Genomic DNA, 24,805 nt, shown 5'->3' with positions numbered 1-24,805 from the left:
GTTCTTTAATAATTTATAAAATAAACCATCCCTCCAAACAGTATCGAAAGCCTTGCGGAAATCTACAAAGCATGTATATAGTTTAACATTTTGGTTCAGGTATTTATTAACTATTGTTTTTAGAGTAAAAATGTGATCAGTGGTCTGATAACCTTTTCTAAGCCCAGCCTGATTGTTATTTATAATATTATGCTTCTCTGAAAAATCACATAACCTATTATTGACTAAATTACAGAACACTTTGCCTATACAACTGGAAACTGCTACCCTCCTATAATTTCCTGGTTCATCCTTATCCCCTTTTTTAAAAATATGAGTAATTATACTTGTATTCCAGATGTTAGGATAAATGCCTGTATTGAATATTAAATTATACAATTTATGGAGTGGTTTAATTAGATGGTTTTTACTGTTTTTTATAAGTTCTGCACAGAACCCATCATATCCAGCTGATTTTTTGGATTTAAGTTTGTTAATTGCTATTTTAATTTCTTTTTCAGTTATTTTAGCATTCAAGCAATTATTTGATTGTTGCATATTTTCAACTATTCCTGTTTTAGTCACAATGTTTTTCTGAAAGTCTGTTAAATCATCTTTAGTATTCAATTGTTTATAGTATTCAATCCATTTATCAGGTGAAATTGGGTTTTCTTGATTTCTGTCTGAATTCTTTAACTTGCTTATAATTTGCCAAAATTGTTTAGGGTTAGTTTTGTTTAACTGTGTTAGCTTATTTACAATAAGGTTTTGTTCTTGTTTTCTTTTTGTTTTTACTATATTTTTATATTTTTTCTTTTTAGCATAAAATAGTTCTCTAAGTTTAATGTCAAATGGGTATTTGTTAATCATTCTTGATGTAATACAAAGATCTTTTTTCAATAACTTACATTCTTTGTCAAACCATCTCTTATTATGTTTAATTTTTGCACACTTATTAGTTTTCCTGTTAAAAATATTGCCTGCCGCATTATCTATCATAGTATTAAAATCCTTAACTGCATTATTAATTCCTGTACTGTCATTAGAATAGTTATTGTTTTGAAATTCATTAATATTATTTTGAATTTCTTTAGATGCTAATTTGTCTTGGTAATTGAATACAGATAAACTGTCCCAGACCCAACCCGTGGGGAGATTATTTAGGTGTTTTATATTATTGATATTATTATAGTCTAACCTGATGTTTTTGTTCAGTTTAATTAAGAATGAGATTTGACAGTGATCTGAGTTGCATGTGAAGTCATGCACTCTGAAATATTTTATATTTTCTATTAATTCAGTTGATGCAATAGCATAGTCAACTGTACTGACACCACTGTAATGGTAACAAGTTAGTTTTCCACTTGTATCTCCAGGTAATCTACCATTAAGTAAATGTATATCATTATTTTTACACAATTCTATAAGAGTTCTACCCTGTGTATTGACAGTTTCATCTTTACTATTACGGGGATTGATGTCTTCTTTACATGTATATAAATTTGACCCTGGAATGAAATTATCCATGTCATCATTGTCCTCATAGTCAGCTAACGAACCTACTCTGCTATTAAAGTCCCCAAGAATGGCAATAGTACCATTGGACGAAAAGTTTGTAATATGGTTGTCTAACCGTTCAAAAAAGTCTGGTTTACAATGTTTAGAGTTGAATGGTGGGTGGTTTACAAAACAGATATACATGTCTTTTTCTAATTGAAAAAAGTTTTTTTCCAGTTTGCACCATATCATATCTTCTGATTCCGTCTGCTCAATTCTGATGCCTTTTCTCAGTTGTTGTTTTATGAATAGAGAGATACCTCCTCTAGATTTGTTTTTTCTTAATACTGAATAAGTATAATATTCTGGAATGTTAAGCAAGTGTTGTGAATCTGTGGTTAACCATGTTTCACCCAGTCCAATAATGTCATGATTTGTAATTTTCTTTATAAAGTCATTGTCTTCTAGCTTGTTACTAACTCCTTGTATGTTCCAATATGATATAGATAAATGAAATAAATATACAATAAATCAAAACAAAACTAAAGCAAAGAAATATAATATTTCCGAAGCAATGAAGCTTGCCTAGCAAGCCTTTAATTTTCTCAAGAGTTGATAACTTGCAAATGTTGCCATCATAAATATCTAATTCAGCTTCAAATTTAGTGCTGACTGTTTTTAAAGCATGTAATTCATCACCAATAGACTGTTCATTTCATAGAATACAAAACCTTTGCTCTGGAGGTATGGTTCTGATTTGTTCAAATTCGAAATTTAGATAAGTACATAGCTTATTTTTTCTGATTTAAATAAACATTCGTAATCAGACTTTATTAATTTTAGTTAATGTGAATAATCTTTTAACAAATGCTGTCAAAGTGGCAGAAATGATTGAAATATATAAAAAAAATACAAACCACCCAACTGCAGCAGCTGCAATGGAATTAAGTATATACAGTACATGTATGCAACATAATAAGATATACATCCGAAGTGGTCTGTGCCATGGTGCAAAAACATTGAGCAACCAATAAAATGTTTTCTCTCTGTTAAAGATGATGCCATATAAGAATGTAAACAAAGTACATTTGATTCCTGCATCTTGGCCTAACACTGATGAGTACAACACAACTGACAATGTGTGGCTTGTCATTCATATTTTAATTGCCTTTCTGTTCTGTAGCTACGAAAAATATCATTTCCAAGTATACTTCCTGAATTGAACCTATATCAAGTAACAAGATTCAATGTAGAGCATTTTCGCTATTTCAAAACATGAATCAGCTTTTATTCATGAGCTATATACATTAAGTCCTGATTACAATTGGCTAATTATTATTATTTACATAAATATATACATGTTTCTATTACAAATGTGTGATCAACTTGCCTGCTGGTGCCCTCACTCCATGCTGTACTTAACCATATGCAAGGCCAACTAATGTTTTGTATGGTAAAGCCCAAATTTCCTTTTTCATGAGTGTTGATGTTCAATGGAGGCCTTTTCTAAACTTTCTGTGATGGAATTGCGTACTGTTGTCTGTAACGACTGCAAGGCCTTGACCTGATGATGTAGAGATATCAGTGCCACTAATACAAGCCAGTAGGCTGATTGGGCGATCCACTCCGCTCAAAAAATAAACAACATGGTAGGACATGAATGTGAAGCTGACGTCGGTTTATAACTAAAACCGGGGCCCTTATACAAAGTTTGATAGGGCATTCAGTCTTCCAAAGTCACTTCACTTTTTGTTTTAAATGCTTTAACCTAGATTTTGATAAGATGAAAAACTTTTTTTTTATTTGTATTTCCAGTTTCTTTGATCAAACTCAGCATTTACAGATTATTTAAAGTTCAAAGTTGCGTTGGAACTTACATTGATAAAGTGCAACAATATTGGCGCCGGTGATCTATCATCAGTTTCCCACTTGCAATGCATGTGCATTTCAAAACTGGTAATGCAAGACTGATAGAAGGTAATACATTTGGCATGAAAGTATTAAAAAATCAGTTGTTGGGTGTTGAAATGGCAATGGCAATGGTGGGAAAGGATTTTTTATTTTATTTTACCATCCAACTAGAGTGACGATATGACATGCCTGAACAAAATCACAGAAGAATTAACACAAGTGATATTAATGGCAATTCCAGCAGGAGGATCGCTAGTAGAAGTAATCTCGGAATGTCCTCGGAATTTGAAGATCACATGAAATACTTCTGTTTAGGCATTGTTAAATATGATAGCACATGTACATATATCAGTAACACATTCCTCCAGTTGTGTTACAGTAACATTATGCTCGGATGGTTTCAGTGTGATATGAAGTTGAGTGTCATCTGATACATATCAGAATGAAAATCAATTGGAGGCCGAGTGTATAAGAAGAAATCTATCTACAAATCCTTGAGGATTCTCCAAGCTAACTTAAATGTGTTGGAAAGCATAATGATTTTTCAGATTGGATTTTATCCACTGGGAGCAGTTCAACTGCTGTAGATTAGTTTAGTACTAGACACATTATGTAAACCTCAAATGAATTGCTGATTAGCTATATTAACATATATCAAATATTTGACATGTTCTTGCTCACCCTGGCCTCGTTTGCTAGCGAAGCAAGATAGCAGCTCTCTCATTTTCTGACTGATGTACTCTGTGGAGAAATCAAGGCATTATCTTGAAAGACTAGGCTTGACTTTTGGGTGAAAATAAAAAAAAACAGGTTGTGATGCAGCTCAGCAAGGTTCAGGGAGAATTATGCTTTGTTCAGTCAGAGCACCGAAAATCAGAGTACAATGTTTGTCTTCTTTGTCACAGGGAAACAATACACAGCCGTATCACTATTACTATTAGTCATTTGGTAAAGCACACTATTCCACAAGCATACAACTTATTTTTACAAAACTTACACCCCACCATATTCACCTGACTAGGGGATTGCTCGAGTGGTTAGTTCATTCGCCTGCAATGGCGAGGTTTTGAATCTAGTGGTTGATGGTCAAAGAGTCTGTGGTGGATTTGTGCAAGAGAGGCATAGGCTAGAAGTCTGAATTAGAAAGCCCAAGTTTTGGTTTGGAAAATCTCAGTTTAGAGTTTCATTTTACAACTGCATTAAGTACCATCGGGCAATACTCAAATTCATCTATTTTTATGTGAAAAGTATGTGTTCGTTATATGTTAGATCCCAATCAATTTAATCAATAATACCAGCATTAACAGTGTTTTAGTTACCCTAATGTAAGTATAGGTTAGGCTGTTCACTTTTCGTATTTTGACAGATTTAGAATCAATCTTGTCATTGGTTCAGAAGTTTCAGCAGATCACCCGCCTCCTGGTGTGATACTTATCTATCACACGGATGTAAGGTAGGAATAGATGAGCGTGGTAGAATTCCTCAGTTATAATTTGAAATTTCACATACTAAAGCCATACCTAATTTACATCACCACTCTCCTTAATCTTTCGCAGCTTTCATTTGTAGAAAAATGTTAGTGCTGGTCTTTGGTAACCTTAGTGTGCTGTTTGGGTGCAAGCACTGGTCATGCTACTGGCTTTTTAAGCACTCCGCTTATGTAAGATGTGTAAATTAAAAAGACAAAACAAAAAAAAACACGTGAATTTGTGTAGTTGTTCGGCTTATTGGAAACACGTTCAAGTTGCACTAGACGTTTTACATACCTTCTCACTTGCACTTGTATCATAATATACATGAAGTCTGAAACTAGTTAAATTTCGATTTGTTTCCTCATTCTCATTTTGAAACGTGGAAAGTGCCACAGATCTTTCAGCTTGTGGACTAGTTGGTTGAGCCTCGATACGATACGACCCTGGGGTTTGTATAAACAGCTGTACATCTTTCGTCTGTACAATCAATCGAAAGTCATCTTCATTAAGTACTATCCATTTGCCTTGTTGGCCACGTTCGTGTTGAGACATAGCAACTCGAAACTTCCAATCTGCAGGATTTTTTATGCAATGTGGTACTGCCAGCAACATTGGTTCTTCGAATTTTAACTTAGGAGATCCCACTTTAACAACAGGAGACACAACTGTTGTGTTATCTTCACCGGAAGAGTCAGGATTTAAGGCAATGAATACTTCATTCAATTTATCGTTATTGTCTTTTCGTCGAGGTACAAGAAGGCTGACATCTGTTTTGTCTATACTCAAAAAACCCCCATCTCGGTTAGGATAAGCCAACGTCAGTAAACCACCATCAAGAATAAGGTCACTTGTGTTATTCATTTTAGCAGCATGTGATCTCAAATCATCTAGAATTGACGTCAATTGTTCTTGAAACCGACCTATATTTTAAGAGGTAACATACAAATAAACATTAATTAAAACTCACTCCACTTTTGATTTTCAAATATGGGATTTAGTTATTATGACAAATGTTTAACTAGCTTAAGTAGTAAGAATTTTAGTTACCTGTGTCAAGTTGCGGCTGTAGGAGGCTTGGATATGAATTTAAGAACAGATTTAACATGCGTCTTATTGCATCTATTGTAAAGGGAATGGTGCTCAAAACACGCCCTGCCTTTCCTCGCTGTTTACGTGTAGTCACATCTTTCAATGATGGATGAATTACTGCACCACCTTTCCGTTTTTCCTTTTTAGCTACTCCGATATTTAGACTGTCAATATCTCTAAACATCTCTTCAAATGCCGCGGTGTCTCGTGGTTTCCGCAAATGTTTAATTCCCTGTAGACTGTCTTTGAAATCATTTGCAACTTTTGAAACATTGTTGTATAGCGTTATGAATTTGTTTAAAGAGTTGTTAAAGTTGCCGCCATTGGCCAATTCTCGGTAACACTCGCGTATTTCATGGATCCGCTCAAAACGATTGAAGCGTCGAAGACCTTTGGCCATACGCTGTTTCTCTGCCGTTTTCAAAACCTTAGAAAATGTTTTTAGACTTTTGCTTTGACAATACGACCTCCATTTACACTCCAATGCACACAATTTCGTTGAATAGTCTTTTGCAATCTCCAATAGCTTCTCTTGCCAGTTTTGTGTATTATTTCTTTTTTTTAACACCATCTTCAATCGTTATTCGCCGACCTATAACAACAATATCAACTTAGTCTCCGTCGTATGTAGAAATAGAAACTTGCTATACTAGCAGAGCAGTAACACAGAGTGTAGGTTAATGGTGGCTAATGAATTATAACTAAAGATAAATTTATTAGCTTATCAGGAATTAAATTGGGTGTAAGTTTCAGGAATGATGAAATATCAGATCATATATAATACCATAAATATCATTATTGAAATCGATAACGATATCGATTTCCTAGTGAAGTTCAAAGTATATTATAATTGTATTAAATAGCATAGTATGATAGATGCACAAAGTGGATTGTTATTCCATTCAAATGCTGTGAAGTTTGTGGTATGTTACTAAACACAAATATTATAGTCAACTATTTTCTTCTGAACCTTCATTGCAGGTACATTTTGATTTAGATCACCATTAACAACTAGCGTTACTTCATAACTGAACACTAATTTATTTGGTGGGCGGAGTGTTTGTGAGCGATTCACTGGACTTTCAGTTTCAAATTTGTAGACTAAGTCATGATTCATTATTGTTCCCCTAAAAATTAAATAACTTGGTGGGCTCTAGATGTATGTAACTCGATGTAACGTGATTGAGATATACATGTCAAAAGAGAAAAATGCACAGTGGTAAATATTTGAATTCGGTTCGGAAGTTTGCTGGGGGGAAATGTATTTATACTACACACTGAAACCATGACAGGTTGTTGTGTTTAACACACCGGTGAATATCTGACTCAATCTGGATATAAAAATGCCGGAGTGATCAAATAAAACTAGACTTCACCACCCCAGGTAAGCCTTTGGTTACGTTAAATATTATGCGCTGACAATTTGTTTCTTTTAAAATACTGAAATACCGAAAATTGAACTCTTTGTCTGTCAATTGGGATTTCAGTTAAGTTATGCTTTAGTGCTCACTTCAAGTCTTTCTGTGCTGCTATAAATGTTGTTCTTGGTTATTTCTGAACCTTTCTAATTCTTTGTTTGGGAAGTTTGCATGCACCAGAAACCTACAAATGGCAGGGTGGAATGCCAGTAGTAAAATATGTATACCGTTGCAAGTCGTTTTAGCCACAGCTACTTTAGACTATATTTACCTTTTTCATCTGCCCAAGGAAACTCGTCCCAGGTACCAGTAATTGTTTGACCAATTAGGACGGTTACGTATTGCAATGTAACCTGTCTGTGACTTATGTCACACAGGGTTATACATTACACCTTTGTTCTTTATGAAGACGGCTTGGGGCTTTCTTTGTTCACATGCAAGATGAATGCTGTGATGACAAAAGACACAACGTTGCTGAATAGGGAAAAAAACAAGCAGTAGCAAATAAGCCTTTCATATTACAGTTCATATTATGATGTACATGTACTTTTTACTGCACTGTTCCCTGAAGGTAGTAACACACTCTCTGTGCAGAGTGGCTGATCATTATAAACTTTGGGAGGGCAATTTTGAAATAATTGCAGCTATAATTATTGTTAAAAATCCAGCTCAAAACTAAGTTAAAAAGAATAAAATGTAAAATAGCCAGAATTCAAATGCATAATATACGTGATGACTGTGGCGCTTTTCCTGGTTGTTGTATCTTAACCGGTTCCTAATTGGCTCTAGAAGTGCTTTCATTTAAACAAAATGGCCGCCAGTCAGGCATTTTGAATCCGATATGAAAAATAAAATGACGTGCATCATAATCTTTTATGTATGTACCAAGTTTGAACAAAATCCATCCATAAACGCCAAGATCCAGTTCTTGGATGCCAGAAATGCTTGATTTTTGATGATTTTTTAGCACAAAAGCGGCTGCTATTTGGCCAGTTTGAATCAGATAGTCAAACAAATATAACTTTGTCATGATGTATACTGAATATATAAAATTTGATCCTAATCAGTCAAAGCATGGCAGAGATATGGCACTAGAACTGCAAAATGGCCGCCAGTTGGTCATTTTAAATTGGATCTGAAAAATAAAATGATGTGCAACAAGGTTCCACAATGTCCAACGTATGTACCAAGTTTAATCAAAATCCATCCATACATGCCCGATTTTGATGATTTTTTAGCACAAAAATGGCCACCATTTGGCCATCTTGAATCAGATCGTGAAACAAATTGATGTGCATATGTATAATATTATGTATGATGTATGTGTGAAGTTTGTTTATGTGTGGTCCAGATACAAGACGCACGCACGCACACACACACGCACAGAGGTCAAAATATAAGTCCTCGTTTTTGGACTGCGTCCGAACGGGGACTAAAAATATAGGGAAAAACATTAAACTGAGTCTGCTGAGTCTAAAAAATACACTAAATAAACGAAAAAGCATGCGTTAGAGAAATACCTATCACAGTCCCTACAGAGAATTTGGTTTGCGAGCACTTAATCCATTTTAACACATTGGCTATTCTATTAACATTGGCTATTTATCCTAATGATTTAGCACTTGAGCTGACTCATAAGCCATGTCGAAAACGGATTCAAAATCAGTTGTAAGCAGATTTTCTCGTATTCCTCAGTGCAATGACAGTAAAATATGTTTACCGCTGCCAGTCGTTTTAGCTACAGCTACTTTAGACTATGTTTACCTTCTTTTATCTGCCCAAGGATACCGTCCCCAGGTACCAGTGATTGTTTGACCAATTCAAATGTAAATAGGTTATGTGTTGCACTGTAACCTGTCTGTGACTTATGCCACACAGGGTTATACATTACACCTTTGTTCTTTATGAAGACGGCTTGGGGCTTTCTTTGTTCACATGCGATATGAATGCTGTGATGACAAAAGACACAACGTTGCTGAATAGGGAAAAAACCAAGCAGTAGTAAGTAAGCCTTTCATATCTGAAGCTGTTCATATTACAGTTAGTATGATGTACATGTACTTCTTACTGCACTGTCCCCTGAAGACAGTAACATCCCCCTCCACCTGTGCTGAGAGGTTAATTATTAGAAACTTTGGGAGGGCGATTTAAAAATAATTGCAGGTATAAATTATTGTTAAAAATCCAGCCTAAAAGTTAAAAAGAACAAAATGTAAAATGGAGTCAGAATTCAAATGCATAATATACCAGATGACTGTGGCGCGTTTCCTGGTTGTTACATCTTAACCGGTTCCTAGTTAGACTGAGAATTTAATCGACAATTCACTACCCTGAAGAAAACGGCAATGGCGCTGATATGAATACAAATCACTTCAAATTATATAACTTACCTCACTTGAACATTTTTGCTTACAACGTTTCCAAGGGGGTTTTGGATTATAACACGACCTAAATCCTATTTGAAGTTTATAAACGTTAATTTGTGTTTAGTGCTGAGCTTTCGAGTGATTGGTCAGTGCACGAACAGCTCTTCCATCACTGTGTTTCACTCCCTGATAATTCTGGCCCTGTGAACATGTGTTTCGTGCAAAGGACTGTAGGAGTGTTATGATGAGCACTGGAAAACCTCCAATCATTTATTAAACACAACTGATTCAGATGTTTCATGTACAGTGAGATGTTTCCTATACAGATCATTGAACGCCTGGATAAAACGTACACGATTTACTGTGGTGCCGGGAGATGGTAGGATGGGAAGTTTGTTTCAGTTCGGCGGATTATTTAAACGGTTTAAAATGATTTAAATTTGCAAATAAAAAAGTGCAATTATTACCGACAAATAAATGAATATAAAATCCGTTACAAACCTAAAAACAATTTCGAATTACGACGACTGAACCATGAATGGTAGATGTTAATTTAATATATAATTTGGAGATGTTATTGAATTCGATAAAAAGATAAAATAAATTGAACAGCAGTGAGGTATGAAAATGACAAGCGAGCTGCAAACACAGTCGCTTTATAAAAATCAGTTCTTCACACCTTCTTCTACAGATAGTGTCAGTACCTAAGGCCGATCTCTCGACTGGATTTCTGTGTTGAAAAATAATCCTTTGTATTGCGGTGTACGCAAGCAATGAACAACTTTTAATGTTTTTAATATCACTTCACCCATTATTGATCCACCCCTAGACGTGATAATTTCATCTCAATTGTAAAAATCCGTCGTAAAAATTGAAATAATCACATCGTAAAGAGGGTACTTTTTGACGATCTGTCTCGGGAACATTTTCCCGAGAAAATCGTAGAAAAGGGGGTGTTTTTTGCTTGTTTTCCCGAGATACTCAAAATAGGGGGTGTATTTCAAAACACTTCCCGAGATATACAAACAAGGGGGGTTTAAAAGGAGTTCTAGACTGAAAAGTTCCCTAGATAGGGGGTGAAATTCATCGGAAAAGCACGTGAAAGGGGGGGTTAAATTTTCTTCTTTTCCTTAGATAGGGGGGGTCAAAAAAAATGAGGGAACTTTTCGAAACAAGTAGTCTGTGGTATACTCTGACCCATTCCGTGGAGTGCCTGTTTGTAATGCTATATAATATACTAGACCTATCACGTTAAACCAAATACAATCATTTCAAAACAACGTACTAATGCCAACTGTTTCTAGATTCATTGACCCGGTAGAAAAAAATGCCTTTACAACAATAATCGTTGAGCAGGTCTGGGTTGTAACGTTCGGTTGACGATATGGATTGTCAAACCCTGCAAACAGAAGTGTGCATGGAATCATTGGAAGAAACGGTGTGCACTGCCGTGTGTTAACTATGATGAAATTGTTTACGCGTATCTGTTAATCGACTTAATTAGCTGATTACGAGTGAATGGCTGTGTTATGTCTGTCATCGTTTAGGCGAGGTTCTGGACGGAACTCGACTCAGTGATTTGGAACTAATTACGAGATAACCGTCGCTATTCGGACTACTATTTCTGACAGTTGGTATTCGCAATTATTAATGTAGTGAACGATTAATCAAAAGATATGACATTTCCAGTACTTAGTGTGATTGGCTGAATGTGTGAAGGCCACGCCTTAGAGTCTTTTTACTGCTTTGTAATTGGTTAAGGTTTTGAAAATGAATAAAGAGAGTTTGAGTTGGTCTTGGCGAGTACACCACGATAGATGCAGTGCAGTCTTGGAGAGTCTTGGGGCGAGTCTTGACGCAGTCTAGAGGCAGTCTAGAGGCAGTCTTGGATCAGCCTTGCGATAGTCTTGGGGACTTTTCCCCAGGGCGCTGTGTCTTATAGAGTGCTCGACTGACCGACTAAGACGAGAGCTGAAACGTATTTTGTTGTGTGCATCTATTTGACTGTAATGTTAAGTGACTTTCCCGATCCCGTACCTCATGGGGACGAGATATAGAGACAGAGACGAGATTCCCCCCTGGCACGTGTGGAGAACCCTAGAGGAGAAGATTTTCCCCCTGATACGTGGTGGAGAATTCGGGCACGTGTGGAGGAAACCCTCGGAGAAGAATCCCCCCGTGATATGGCTGTGTTATGCCTGTCATCGTTTAGGCGAGGTTCTGGACGGAACTCGACTCAGTGATTTGGAACTAATTACGAGATAACCGTCGCTATTCGGACTACTATTTCTGACAGTTGGTATTTGCAATTATTAATGTAGTGAACGATTAATCAAAAGATATGACGTTTCCAGTACTTAGTGTGATTGGCTGAATGTGTGAAGGCCACGCCTTAGAGTCTTTTTACTGCTTTGTATTTGGTTAAGGTTTTGAAAATGAATAAAGAGAGTTTGAGTTGGTCTTGGCGAGTACACCACGATAGACGCAGTGCAGTCTTGGAGAGTCTTTGGGCAAGTCTTGACGCAGTCTAGAGGCAGTCTTGTATCAGCCTTGCGATAGTCTTGGGGACTTTTCCCCAGGGCGCTGTGTCTTATAGAGTGCTCGACTGACCGACTAAGACGAGAGCTGAAACGTATTTTATTGTGTGCTTCTATTTGACTGTAAAGTTAAGTGACTATCCCGATCCCGTACCTCAAGGGGACGCGATAGAGAGACGAGACGAGATTCCCCCCTGACACGTGTGGAGAACCCTACAGGAGAAGATTTTCCCCCTGATATAACTCTCATAAAGGTGATTGACAGGTCATACTTATTTACAACTCTGGAACGACAATTGGAATCTACCAGGTGTGCTTGGGATTTACATAACAAAGGATGTTTAAAACTCTGGAAGGACAATTGGAATCTACCAGGTGTGCTTGGGATTTACATAACAAAGGATGTTTACAACTCTGGAAGGACAATTTGAATCTACCAGGTGTGCTTGGGATTTACATAACAAAGGATGTTTCCGATCTACTGACTCACCTACGTGACACAGCTGCTGGCAAGACCACATTCTGATTGGCTCATGTGGAAATACAGGCGGTGTCCCTGAATCTGGGACATTCATATAACAATATAATAGTAAATGATACAAGGAAGTGGAAACCCAAATTGAAAATATCAATCAATGAGGATGTATTAACACTGAAAAAATAATAACAAAATCCCAATCAAAAATATTAGACAGAAAAATTATAACATATTTTGAATTATTTTGGAAAACATTATATCCATGATGACAATAAGAATAACGTCAAAGAAACTGAGAACATACAGAGTTTTCAAACAGATATTCAGACTGGAAAAATCCCTGGTTGATAAAATGAAAGAACAATTGAGTACATTCAGACTCGGCAACCACTGTCTGAAAATCAAAATGTGCAGACATACAAATCCTAAAACTCTGACAAATGAATGTGTGACTTATGTACTGCTATGGAAATTGAAGACGAGACACACTTCGTAATGTCATGTAAAAATACGAACATCAAAGAAATTTACTTTTTGACAACACAGCAAAAGTAATTAAAAGTAATTTCACTGTTTTGACGAAAACCAACAAATTCTCCGCAATCATGAGTTCAGATATAACATTTCGTAATATCGTGTTAGCAAAGTACATAGAAAAATGTTGATATATAAGACAGCAACTTCCAGACTGAATACAATAAGGCCCAGTCTATATAAAATTAAAAAAATAATTTTTAAATTAATCTAAATAAAATACTTAACCTTTAACCTTAATTTCTTATTTTTGTAGCTTTAAAATCCCTTGTCGTGTTGTATTTTGTACGTCTTAATTTTGGTTTATTTGTATTTTAAGACTATACTGCTGTAATTTTCTGTGTCAGTGCTCTCTCAGTAAAAAAAAACCGCTTCATAGAAAGCGTCATGGAGAAGTGTCAATGAGAAATCAAACTTTACCATTAAAACAATCATTTTGATCACTCATATGCCAGGGATCGGTGTTTGCGCGAGTGATCGGTGTTTTCAATTAGCGAGCCAAAACAAATCAGTCGGAAAAGACCGCGCGGTCGGAAATTAAGCGACAAGCGGTCGGTTAAAAATCGATAAAAGCTGGAGGTTCGGCAAAATGGTTACTGTAGCCCGTTTATGGCTTGACAAGTGTCGCCAAGTGAGGACATGGTAGAAAGAGTTGGGAGTACACAAGGGGAGGAAGTCCAGAGCGGGAACAGCCAACACCCCTTCACGAAGAAAACGCGAAATCTCGGCGGATTTTTTACGTTCTTACATGTAATATTAAGTTTTCAGGACTGCTGAATTTACAAACATACACTAAATGAACCAAAAAGCATGCGTTAGAGAAATACCTATCACAGTCCCTATAGAGAATTTGGTTCGAGACCACTTAATCCATTTTAACACATTGGCTACTCTATTAACATTGGCTATTTATCCTAATGATTTAGCACTTAAGCTGACTCATAAGCCATGTCGAAAACGGATTCAAAATCAGTTGTAAGCAGATTTTCAGCTACAGCTACTTTAGACTATGTTTACCTTCTTTTATCTGCCCAAGGATACCGTCCCCAGGTACCAGTGATTGTTCGACCAATTCAAATGTAAATAGGTTATGTGTTGCAATGTAACCTGTCTGTGACAGGGTTATACATTACACCTTTGTTCTTTATGAAGACGGCTTGGGGCTTTCTTTGTTCACATGCGAGATGAATGCTGTGATGACAAAAGACACAACGTTGCTGAATAGGGGAAAACATAATGTAGTGTAAGTACAAGCATATATTGCTTTATGGCAGTGAAAGTACGAACAGTCATGGTAGGTGTACCATGGCAATGGTGTTCTGTATAGTATAGTGCCATGAACTAACAAGAAAGACAGTAGACATTACCAGATATTAACCAGTATTAATCATTGAATGAACAATTGCAACAGTAATTTCATGATGAATTCAAACAATATTGAAATTGGTGGGTTCGCCAATACACCAGGTCAAGATAAGGTTATAAACTGATAAAATAGTCGTTGTTGTCTATTAATGAATATTTAATATAATTCCAGATGATGAGAACACAAACAAATGTAATTGTTATTATAATAAATCGCATTCTGTACAAACAGATGTAACTAATATATGTATTTAATTATCATAGTATAAACTGCTTACAATCAGAGACAGAATTTATAGTTAGGCGTATATGACACTACATGAACATATATCTGAAAGTAGGTCGTGTTACATGGCCAAGAGATCACCCAGGACTAAGTGTCGGTTATTATGTTAAGAATTATAGTGCGGTAGTCATCGCGCCACGCATTTTGAAATCATCTCAAAAACGCAGAAAACGCTATTTCAGAAAGTTCAATTTTCAAAATTGTCCAGGGTGCATGCCCCTGGACCCCTAAGTAGCTCGCGCTTTCGGAGCTCGTTGGTCCTTCAGAGAGAAAAAGAATCCCTATCCTAAGCAAAATCCTGGCTACGGACATGCTGGACAATTATCCGGGTGACAAATGAACAGGTGTCGTGGGCAAATTAGTGATTGCCACAGTAAAATTGTTGCTGCCCGATATTTTGCACGTATTTGGAAACTCTGGAACCTGGAGAGCAGATCTAAATACTATCATAGCCAAATCCGGCGTTTAACATTAAAAGATGAAGCCAACTGGGACAGAAGCCTGGCGATACAGTTCAACAATTCAATCCGTGAACTCCAGTCGTTGGCTACGTAAATTCACTCGACAACTAGTCAGTCATTTCAGTTATCATACTATGTTTTTAACTTTATAGAATTGTCATTTTCCTGGACAGTGTTATTTTAGGAATATATATACGTGACGAGTATGGAATAACGTTTCTTCCTCTTGTCGAAGGGTGCTGTGGTGTGTGTAACGCATAATTTCGTGACCTTCACTTATAACCAACCAGGTATTCGCGTTGCTGCAGGACGGGCGATATAGCTTTGAACGAGAACCCTACCAAGCATTAGTGTTGCTGTCCCCAGTCAACTATAGTTGAATTATATTTGTGTCCATTAGCTAAAATTATTACTGTGTTACGCGAATTGTGTAATTATAAGTTTTTAGAGCCCACACACGAGATGGTGAAAAATTGGGTGATTTTGGTCAATATTTGACCTGACCCGCGAGACCTCATAACAACCAGTAAGACGGAATGCGCTGCGTTTGGATTTTAGGCATTATCATCTATAGTGTATCACTGTCATAGTGACCGATGATTAATTAGAATGACCTAGATTTCAGTATCAATTGGAAGACTGTTTTAAACCCTTTACCTATACACCGTGTGGATTGAACAGCATTTTTCTTATCTACTAGAACTGATCTATAATTATCGTGAAACTATGAACGATAAAGATTACCGCGCAGGCTTGTGTAGATGGCTATTGTATTTACATTATTTGGGACTTGGCAACCTCGCATTAACAAACTTGTGTGTAGGCAGAGCTATATCTGTGGGTTCATAGCTCTTATTGTGTCGGTTTTTAGTCTAATAAACATGTTATCGATGGTGTAATGCAAGAAAATATTCTGCTTTTGTCGACTTTTATTTTCGATGTCATTTGGCGTCACACGTTTGTGTTACGCACGTCTATGGGAGGAACCATAGCTCTTCTATGTTGATAAAATCCTAGTATCTAAAAATAGCAAATCTAAAGATACAACATATGTCGGAATGACTAAGACACCATCACATAGACTTAAGGCCTTCAGCTAGCAGAGCTAGAGCAGCTACAGTTGACAATGGTGGTTTTGACCGCCGATCGCGTTGCTTACTGACATTCAACTAGAAACAGTTCTGCAAGTGCGAGAAAGGAATGGCACGGGCATACCCATAAATTTAACATTTTTTTTTATTTTAGACTAGTTATTTTTTAATTTAACAAAAGTCAGTGAAATTTTGAAATTCTGACATTTTTTCCTGTATTGAAACATATTTTTGCAACACCCGCGTAACTGAGCCAAAAGTGTAAATCTAAGTCTAAATTCAGAACAGTACGTCTCGTCTGACTTATTATTAGTGCAGACATATAGTGCATTTCTTCATTCCGACAAGGCCGTGTGGCCATCTCCAAATGATAATTTCATGGCTATTCTGGCGTCAACCACACCGAATCTCAACCAGTGAATTTCGTCTTTCCATTGATTTTGTGGCACTCTCAGCCAAAGTAAAGTGACGTCATACACTTATATTTTTAATATGCAAACTGTTCACTTACAGCGACTCACATGACCTAAGAAGGCATGTTTTCAAATAATCATAATGACAGTGAAGAAAAGGAAATTTAGTTCATAAATGTGATGACTTGCCATGATATTATTTTAATAAATTGTTAGAATATTAATTCAATACACCAGTCGCATCACTAGGTGCACAAAGCATATTCATAAAGAAAAGGAACAAAACAAGTTTATAAGCATTTTACATACTAGGCGAGACGACTTAACGAGTTTTAAAAAAATGATCATGCAATTATTGTAAAACGTGTTAGTGTAATAATAACTACGTTATTAGTCGATGTTATTCATGTTGAATGCATTTAATTAATTAGCTAATGGCTTGTTGAATGGATAAATATTGCCAACTAATCGATACATCACATCGAGTTAATTACAAATACAAATATAGCTGCATAGCAGCGATGACGGGTTTCGAGCCTGCGTGGCTCATGACAAATTGCACTTGCTTGATGTGATTATTTGACGAACGTTTCATGTCTAGAATGCAAGATAGCAGACAAACTACACAACATATGGATTTGATTTCACAGGAATGTGATAAACTTAATGCAAGGACAAATAGTTCATGAGTTATAGAACTTTTTCTCTTTTACTAAATCCAAGATGGCTGCCAAAGGAAGCCATTTTTAAAAATCTACTTCAGTAACTTTGTAGAGCTATCAACAGAGATACTATATGCTAAATTGCTTTTCAAACAAGCAAGCAGTTTTTAACAAGATATTTTTTTGAGGTTTTTTGAATTTTTGTGATAAATTCAACATGGCCGCCAAAACCACTTGAATCATGGGAAATATTTCCATGAACACATAATCATCTCATTGAGCGGATGTTGTATGCCAAGTTTTGTTTAAATCTGGCAAATCGTTCATAAGTTATAGCGTGCTTTCCCTTTTTACTAAAACCAAGATGGCTGCCAAAGGAAACCATTTTTCAAAAATCTGCTTTAGTAACTTTGTAGAGCTATCGACAGAGATACTATATGCTGAATTGCTTTTCAAACAAGGAAGCAGTTTTTAAGGAGATAATTTTTTGAGTCTTTTGGCATTTTTGTGATAAATTCAACATGGCCGCCAAAACCACTTGAATCATGGGAAATATTTTCATGAACACATAATTATCTTATTGAACGGATGTTGTATGCCAAGTTTTGTTTAAATCTGGCAAATTGTTCATAAGTTATAGCGTAATTTCACTTTTCACTAAATCCAAGATGGCTGCCAAAGAAAGCCATTTTTCAAAAATCTGCTTCAGTAACTTTGTAGAGCTATCAACAGAGATACTATATGCTAAATTGATTGTCAAACAAACAAGCAGTTTTTAAGAAGATAATTTTTTGAGGTTTTTTGCAATTTTTTGATAAATTCAATATGGCCGCCAAAACCACTTGAATCATGGGAAATATTTTTATGAACACATAATCATCTTATTGAAGGGATGTTGTATGCCAACTTTGGTTTAAATCTGGCAAATTGTTCATGAGTTATAGCGTACTTTCACTTTTTATTAAATCCAAGATGGCTGCCAAAGGAAGCCATTTTTCAAAAATCTGCTTCAGTCACTTTGTAGAGCTATGGCCATAGGTGCTGCAAAGCAAATGTCTAATCACATGAATGAGCCATTTTTGAGAAGAAGATTTTAAAAGTTTTTTGTCAATTTTCGGAAAATCCAATATGGCGGCCAAGGTCACATGACCGCTAAAGATTTTATTGCTGATATTTGCTAGACATGAGCCAATGATGCCACACAAAAAACGGAAGTTCCTAGACCCTCAGAAAGTGGTGCAATTGAGCACTTCCGGTTTGTGTTGTACCTAAGATGGCGGCCAGGTCATGTGACCTACATAGCTGGTTTTGGGGTATGCACCACAACTCATCGCCCTTTATCAGCATGCAAAATGGCAAATCAATCGCTGCATTATTTTTCAAGTTACAGTGGTTACAAAAAACGGCGGAAAAATAATAATAATAAACATAGCAATTACAATAGGGTTTCGCCCCATAGGGCTCGAAACCCTAACTATAAAATAGGTGAATGAGCATCACTCATTACAAAATTACGTGTTCCTTTGAACTAATGATCACCATTCTCATTACTATTAAAGTGTTTGTTTTTTTGCTTTTGAACCACAGAATTTGTCGAATTAGTGAAGCACTAGCATTTTTAATAAAGATATTTTTAATTTTTGAAATAAATACACCTTGTGCAGCCAATTAACAAATTATCTTCGCTACAGCTACAAGTGCGTATATTCAACACGTAGTCTTGAACACAACCCGGAGAATGCTTGAACGTTTTGACAGTAAATCGCTGATATTTGAGTGCTCTGCTTGCCACATTTGTTATTATTAGGGTTTCGAGCCCTATGGGGCGAAACCCTATTGTAATTGCTTTGATTATTATTATTTTTCCGCCGTTTTTTGTAACCACTGTAACTTGAAAAATAATGCTGCGATTGATTTGCTATTTTGCATGCTGATAAAGGGCCTTGAGTTGTGGTGCATACCCCAAAACCAGCTATGTAGGTCACATGACCTGGCCGCCATCTTAGGTAGAACACAAACCGGAAGTGCTCAATTGCGCCACTTTCTGAGGGTCTTGGAACTTCCGTTTTTTTGTGTGGCATCATTGGCTCATGTCTAGCAAATATCAGCAATAAAATCTTTAGCGGTCATGTGACCTTGGCCGCCATATTGGATTTTGTGAAAATTGACAAGAAAATTTTAAAATCTTCTTCTTAAAAATGGCTCGTTCATGTGATCAAAAATTTTCTTTGAAGCACCTATGGCCATAGCTCTACAAAGTTACTCAAGCCGATTTTTGAAAAATGGCTTTCTTTGGCAGCCATCTTGGATTTTTTCGAAAGTGAAAGTACGCTATAACTCATGAACAATTAGCTCGATTGAAACCAAAATTGGCATAAAACATTTGTTCAATGAGATGATTATGTGTTCATGAAAATATTTCCCATGATTCAAGTGGTTTTGGCGGTCTTGTTGAATTTATCACAAAAATGCAAAAAACCTCAAAAAATTATCTTCTTAAAAACTGCTTGCTTGTTTGAAAAGCAATTCAGCATATAGTATCTCTGTTGATAGCTCTACAAAGTTACTGAAGCAGATTTTCGAAAAATGGCTTCTTTTGGCAGCCATCTTGGATTTAGTAAAAAGTGAAATTACGCTATAACTTATGAACAATTTGCCAGATTTAAACACAACTTGGCATACAACACCCGTTCAATAAGATGATTATGTGTTCATGAAAATATTTTCCATGATTCAAGTGGTTTTGGCGGCCATGTTGAATTTATCACAAAAATGCAAAAAACCTCAAAAAAATGTCTTCTAAAAAACTGCTTGCTTGTTTGAAAAGAAATTCAGCATATAGTATCTCTGTTGATAGCTCTACAAAGTTACTGAAACAGATTTTTGAAAAATGGCTTCCTTTGGCAGTTTTTTGCTATAACTCGTGAACAATTTGCCAGATTAAAACCAAAGTTGGCATATAGCATCCCTTGAATAAGATGGTTATGTGTTCATGAAAATATTTCTCATAATTCAAGTGGTTTTGGCGGCCATCTTGAATTTATCAAAAAAATGCAAAAAACCTAAACAAATTATCTTCTAAAAAACTGCTTGCTTGTTTGACAATCAATTTAAGCATATAGTATTTCTGTTGATAGCTCTACAAAGTTACTGAAGTAGATTTTTAAAAAATGGCTTCCTTTGGCAGCCATCTTGTTTTTAGTAAAAAGTGAAATTACTCTATAACTCATGAAGTTTGCCAGATTGAAACCAAAGTTGGCATACAATATCTCTTCAATAAGGTAATTATGTATTAATGAAAATATTTACCATGATTCAAGTGGTTTTGGCGGCCATCTTGAATTTATCAAAAAAAGCCGCAAAAAACCTGAAAAAAATTTCTTCTTAAAACCTGCCTGCTTGTTTGACTAGCAATTTAGAATATGACCCATATGTTGATAGCTCTACAAAGTTACTGAAACGAATTATTGAAAAATGGCTTCCATTCGGATCGACTGCAAAGCAAGAACAACTTTTAGAATTCAAAGATAGAGTTGACTGCTGCCGCCCTCTTAATCAGGTCGACAAGCAGTGCACGATATAATTCCCATGATACAAAAGAATAGCTGCTCTGCTGTTGTCCTCATGATCTGAGTAGAAGTATTATCTATTTTACTGTACTGCTGTGGCACTGAAGGTGATTCTTGTCATATAACAAAAAAAGATTGGCGGTAAATACAACAGTCAATAGACATATTGATTTCCACAGCTCTAAGGGGGACAGGCTTTTGACTTAAATTAGTGTATTCTTAAACAAAGACACTTGTTTTTCGCATTACTACTGTGAATATGTACTGCAACTTGGCTGGTAGGTTAAATTTATTTAGCGTTCATGTTCATGTTGCCCTTTTTACACCATTTATCCATTCGAGGCTGTGATTTCACAATTTGACCTCTGAACGGGAGCATGTATTAACTTAGATTTAGAACAGTGGCTCACCATATCATACCATGACGTCTGGATGTTAAATTATTTATGAACACTTTCACCAATTAATTTTCATCAGACTTAATTCGTATTTCGTAATTCATTTTTTTACATTCAATCAATCTCAAAATTTTTCCACTTATAAATACCAAATGTATAATCTATACGTTTTGTTTATCTAGTTTTATTGCAAGGACATTGTGTTTGAATTATGTGGATGGGTAATACGATTCTTATTGAGAAAGAGCAGCATCATTCTTGGCGGGAAAGAGCAGCATCATTCTTGGCGGGAAAGAGCAGCATCATTCTTGGCGGGAAAGAGCAGCAGCATTCTCGGCGGGAAAGAGTGACCACATTCTGGGCGGGAAAGAATTCTTAAACAGCATCATTCTGAGCGGGAAAGAGCAGCAGCATTCTCGACGGGAAAGAGTGGTCACATTCTGGCCGGGAAAGGGCAGCAGCATTCCAGGTGGGAAAAAGCAGCAGTATTCTGCGCGGGAAAGAGCAGCATCATTCCGGGTGGGAAAGGCAGCAGCATTCCAGGCGGGAAAGAGCAGCAGTATTCCGGGCTGGAAAGAGCAGCATCATTCCGGGCGGGAAAGGGCAGTAACATTCCAGGCGGGAAAGAGCAGCATCATTCCAGGCGGGAAAGGGCAGCAGCATTCCAGACGGGAAAGAGCAGCAGCATTCTGGGCGGCAAAAAGCAGAATCATTCCGGGTGGCAAAGGGCAGCAGCATTCTGAGCGGCAAAGAGCAGTAGCTGGAACAAGAACTTACCAGCAACCAATTCTAGAAGAACCATCAACTAGTGCAAAGAGGATGCAAATTGTATAGCTGCAGCCCGGAATGCCGACCAGGTGCCGCTCCTGGGCGACTCCAGAGCAGCCTCCTTTCGGAAATCAGGGTAGTCATGACTCACATTTTCCGCTTACTTGATAGCCATGATATTACGATGTGATTTTGTTAATATCGCGGACGTTGATTGAACGTCACTTTTCACGCCCAACACAATAAGACGAGCTTGAAAGGCCGCTTTCATCTTTTCCTAACGGTAGGAATGGCGCATTAAAAAAAAAATATTTGCTTATGGCACTTTTTATGATGAAACAAACAGTAACAAATATTTCTTCACTGGAACCTATTCTGCGAACACGGGATTTTGATAGACACTTATATAACATTCCCACTAAGTAGTCTTGTATATGTGTCTCATTTTTACAGCAATATCCTTTTTTCTCTTACCCATGGGGTATACATTCATCAACGCATTTGCATTGACCGGGCATGTAGTACATATGCAGACTTTTAAACATTTTTGCAGACTTTTTGTTACAGCTATTAAATTCTATGACTAGCCTTAACATATAAATGTCTTCTTTGGTAGATACAATAGTTTGTAGTTGAATATAACTGTTACACACAATGTCACTTGTCTGTTGTAGACGTCATTATTATTATTGATATAAGGCAGTGCCACACGAGGACATGTTGTGCTCTTTTTGAAACATCACTACATGTATACCATACAATACAATACAGTTTTGTCTTACTGAGCGTCAATTGTTTTGTCATGTTCTTGTGGATTGTAGCTGCATGCCAGCACAGCCACCATACCAACAAAAGTTTTCCCTAGCTTGGGGTAAATACATCTCTGTAAAGAAAATTCTACAATCATACTATAAAACCTACACTAAAAATATAAAAATTAAAACAAAGAAAGGCAAATAACCTGTGAAGTGAAGGGTGGGTGTGGAGTGAGGCAGTGGAATGAGGAAGCAGAACCATAGGTAACTGTTTGTACCTTTATAGTAGAAAGGTGCAAGCTACACCACTGCTCGATCAAATATTATATTAACTAGTACTTGTCATGGCCTAAGATCATTACATTTTAAAGATCACATGTGAATAATCGGGGTATTAAGTAATGTAGTGTAAACGTTACATTTGCATATTAATTACAATCTGCTGAAATACATGTAAAACAGACAGTGGTTATTGGTATTGTAAACAAATATATCATAATAGGCCTGATATTACACTACAATAAATATGTGTGTTTTAATCCTGCAGTACTCGTACACTAATATTATTTTCCCCATGAAGGACTATAGTTACATATTTGAAATTAAATTTCTCATATTTTAAATTTAATTCCCATATTTTAAAATTAAATGCTCAAATCTTAACATTTTAAAATTAAATGCTTATATTATGAACTTAATTGCTCATATTTTAACATCTGTTTTTATATTTTAAATTTAACTGCTCATAAATATAAATTGTCATTTTTTAATGTGTCATTCCTCCATCAACAAATTATTCTAAAATTCCTACTGGCACTGATCACTCAGAAGTCAGAACCACGCCTGCATCTACACTCAAAATAACTTTACCCTCTCAACAACACATTGACACTTCCAGGCCAGTTGCTTTTAAGTGTGCAATGGGGATATATGCCCATAGCTTGTCTACTAGCTGCAACACAGTGTACGTTTCTGAATGTTAATACTTGAGTCGATTGCCGATTGAGGAGGAAACGAAACTCACTCCGACGGTACTCAATCGAGCGTACTATGCCATCGGTTTTCTAAGGAAAGAAATTGAGCATTCAGTAAACAGCGTATTTATAACATTCCTGTAATACATGTTTCTTACTTGAACATGCAAGATTTTGATCCTGAATACTATTGCAATGTCGTGTGAACCGAACGTGGTAACATGCCCTCCCTAAGAAATTTTGAGCTGTTCCCTAGTTCAGAGGAAATTATAATTAGTCATAATGACATATACTTAGGTCTATTTTACGAAAGTATAAATGATTAAACGAGGTACAAAAGGTTACGTATAGAATATTTTTATAAAATAATAACGTGAAGATCAATCGTTGAAGTACAGGGCCATGTATTCACGACACGAAATATAGACCTGAGCTTGTCATTCAATCAGGCGGTACTCTGCCTTATTATTTCCTAAGGCAGATAGTAATTCGTCACTTAGTTTGGAAAATTTAAGGCATTGTGGAACCTTCTGAACTTGGACCGTACACGACTGCAGGCCAGGAAATGTTATCTCGTGCTCAAATTTGGTTTTTCATATTTCACAATCGGAAATACCAGGGCAAATTTATTTAGCAACATATTGTGCTAATTCAGGTACTTTCAATATGCAATGATAATCGAGTATTACTTTAGTCCTAGTTTCTCGTGGTTTCAATGGGGGTTTAAAACGAGTATATAATTTGTTTATTAATGGAATACTAAAATTAAAATAGTAATAACA

At 36.3% G+C, this 24,805-nt stretch overlaps 1 long non-coding RNA gene across 1 annotated transcript; it reads right to left on the bottom strand.

Annotated features, from left to right (window-relative positions):
• Positions 1 to 6,081: 6,081 nt before the first annotated feature.
• Positions 6,082 to 9,865, bottom strand: LOC144356536 (uncharacterized). The gene is made up of 3 exons (XR_013421451.2): positions 9,757 to 9,865; positions 7,638 to 7,840; positions 6,082 to 6,540 (listed from the first exon to the last, which is right to left on the bottom strand). It is a non-coding gene; the product is annotated as an uncharacterized LOC144356536 (long non-coding RNA).
• Positions 9,866 to 24,805: the final 14,940 nt, after the last annotated feature.

Source organism: Saccoglossus kowalevskii, chromosome 14, assembly GCF_978046115.1.
Source record: "Saccoglossus kowalevskii chromosome 14, keSacKowa6.1, whole genome shotgun sequence".
In the NCBI taxonomy this organism is placed as follows: domain Eukaryota; kingdom Metazoa; phylum Hemichordata; class Enteropneusta; family Harrimaniidae; genus Saccoglossus; species Saccoglossus kowalevskii.
The sequence above is the reverse complement of the archived record's forward strand: the minus strand, read 5'-3'. Positions and strand labels throughout refer to the sequence as shown.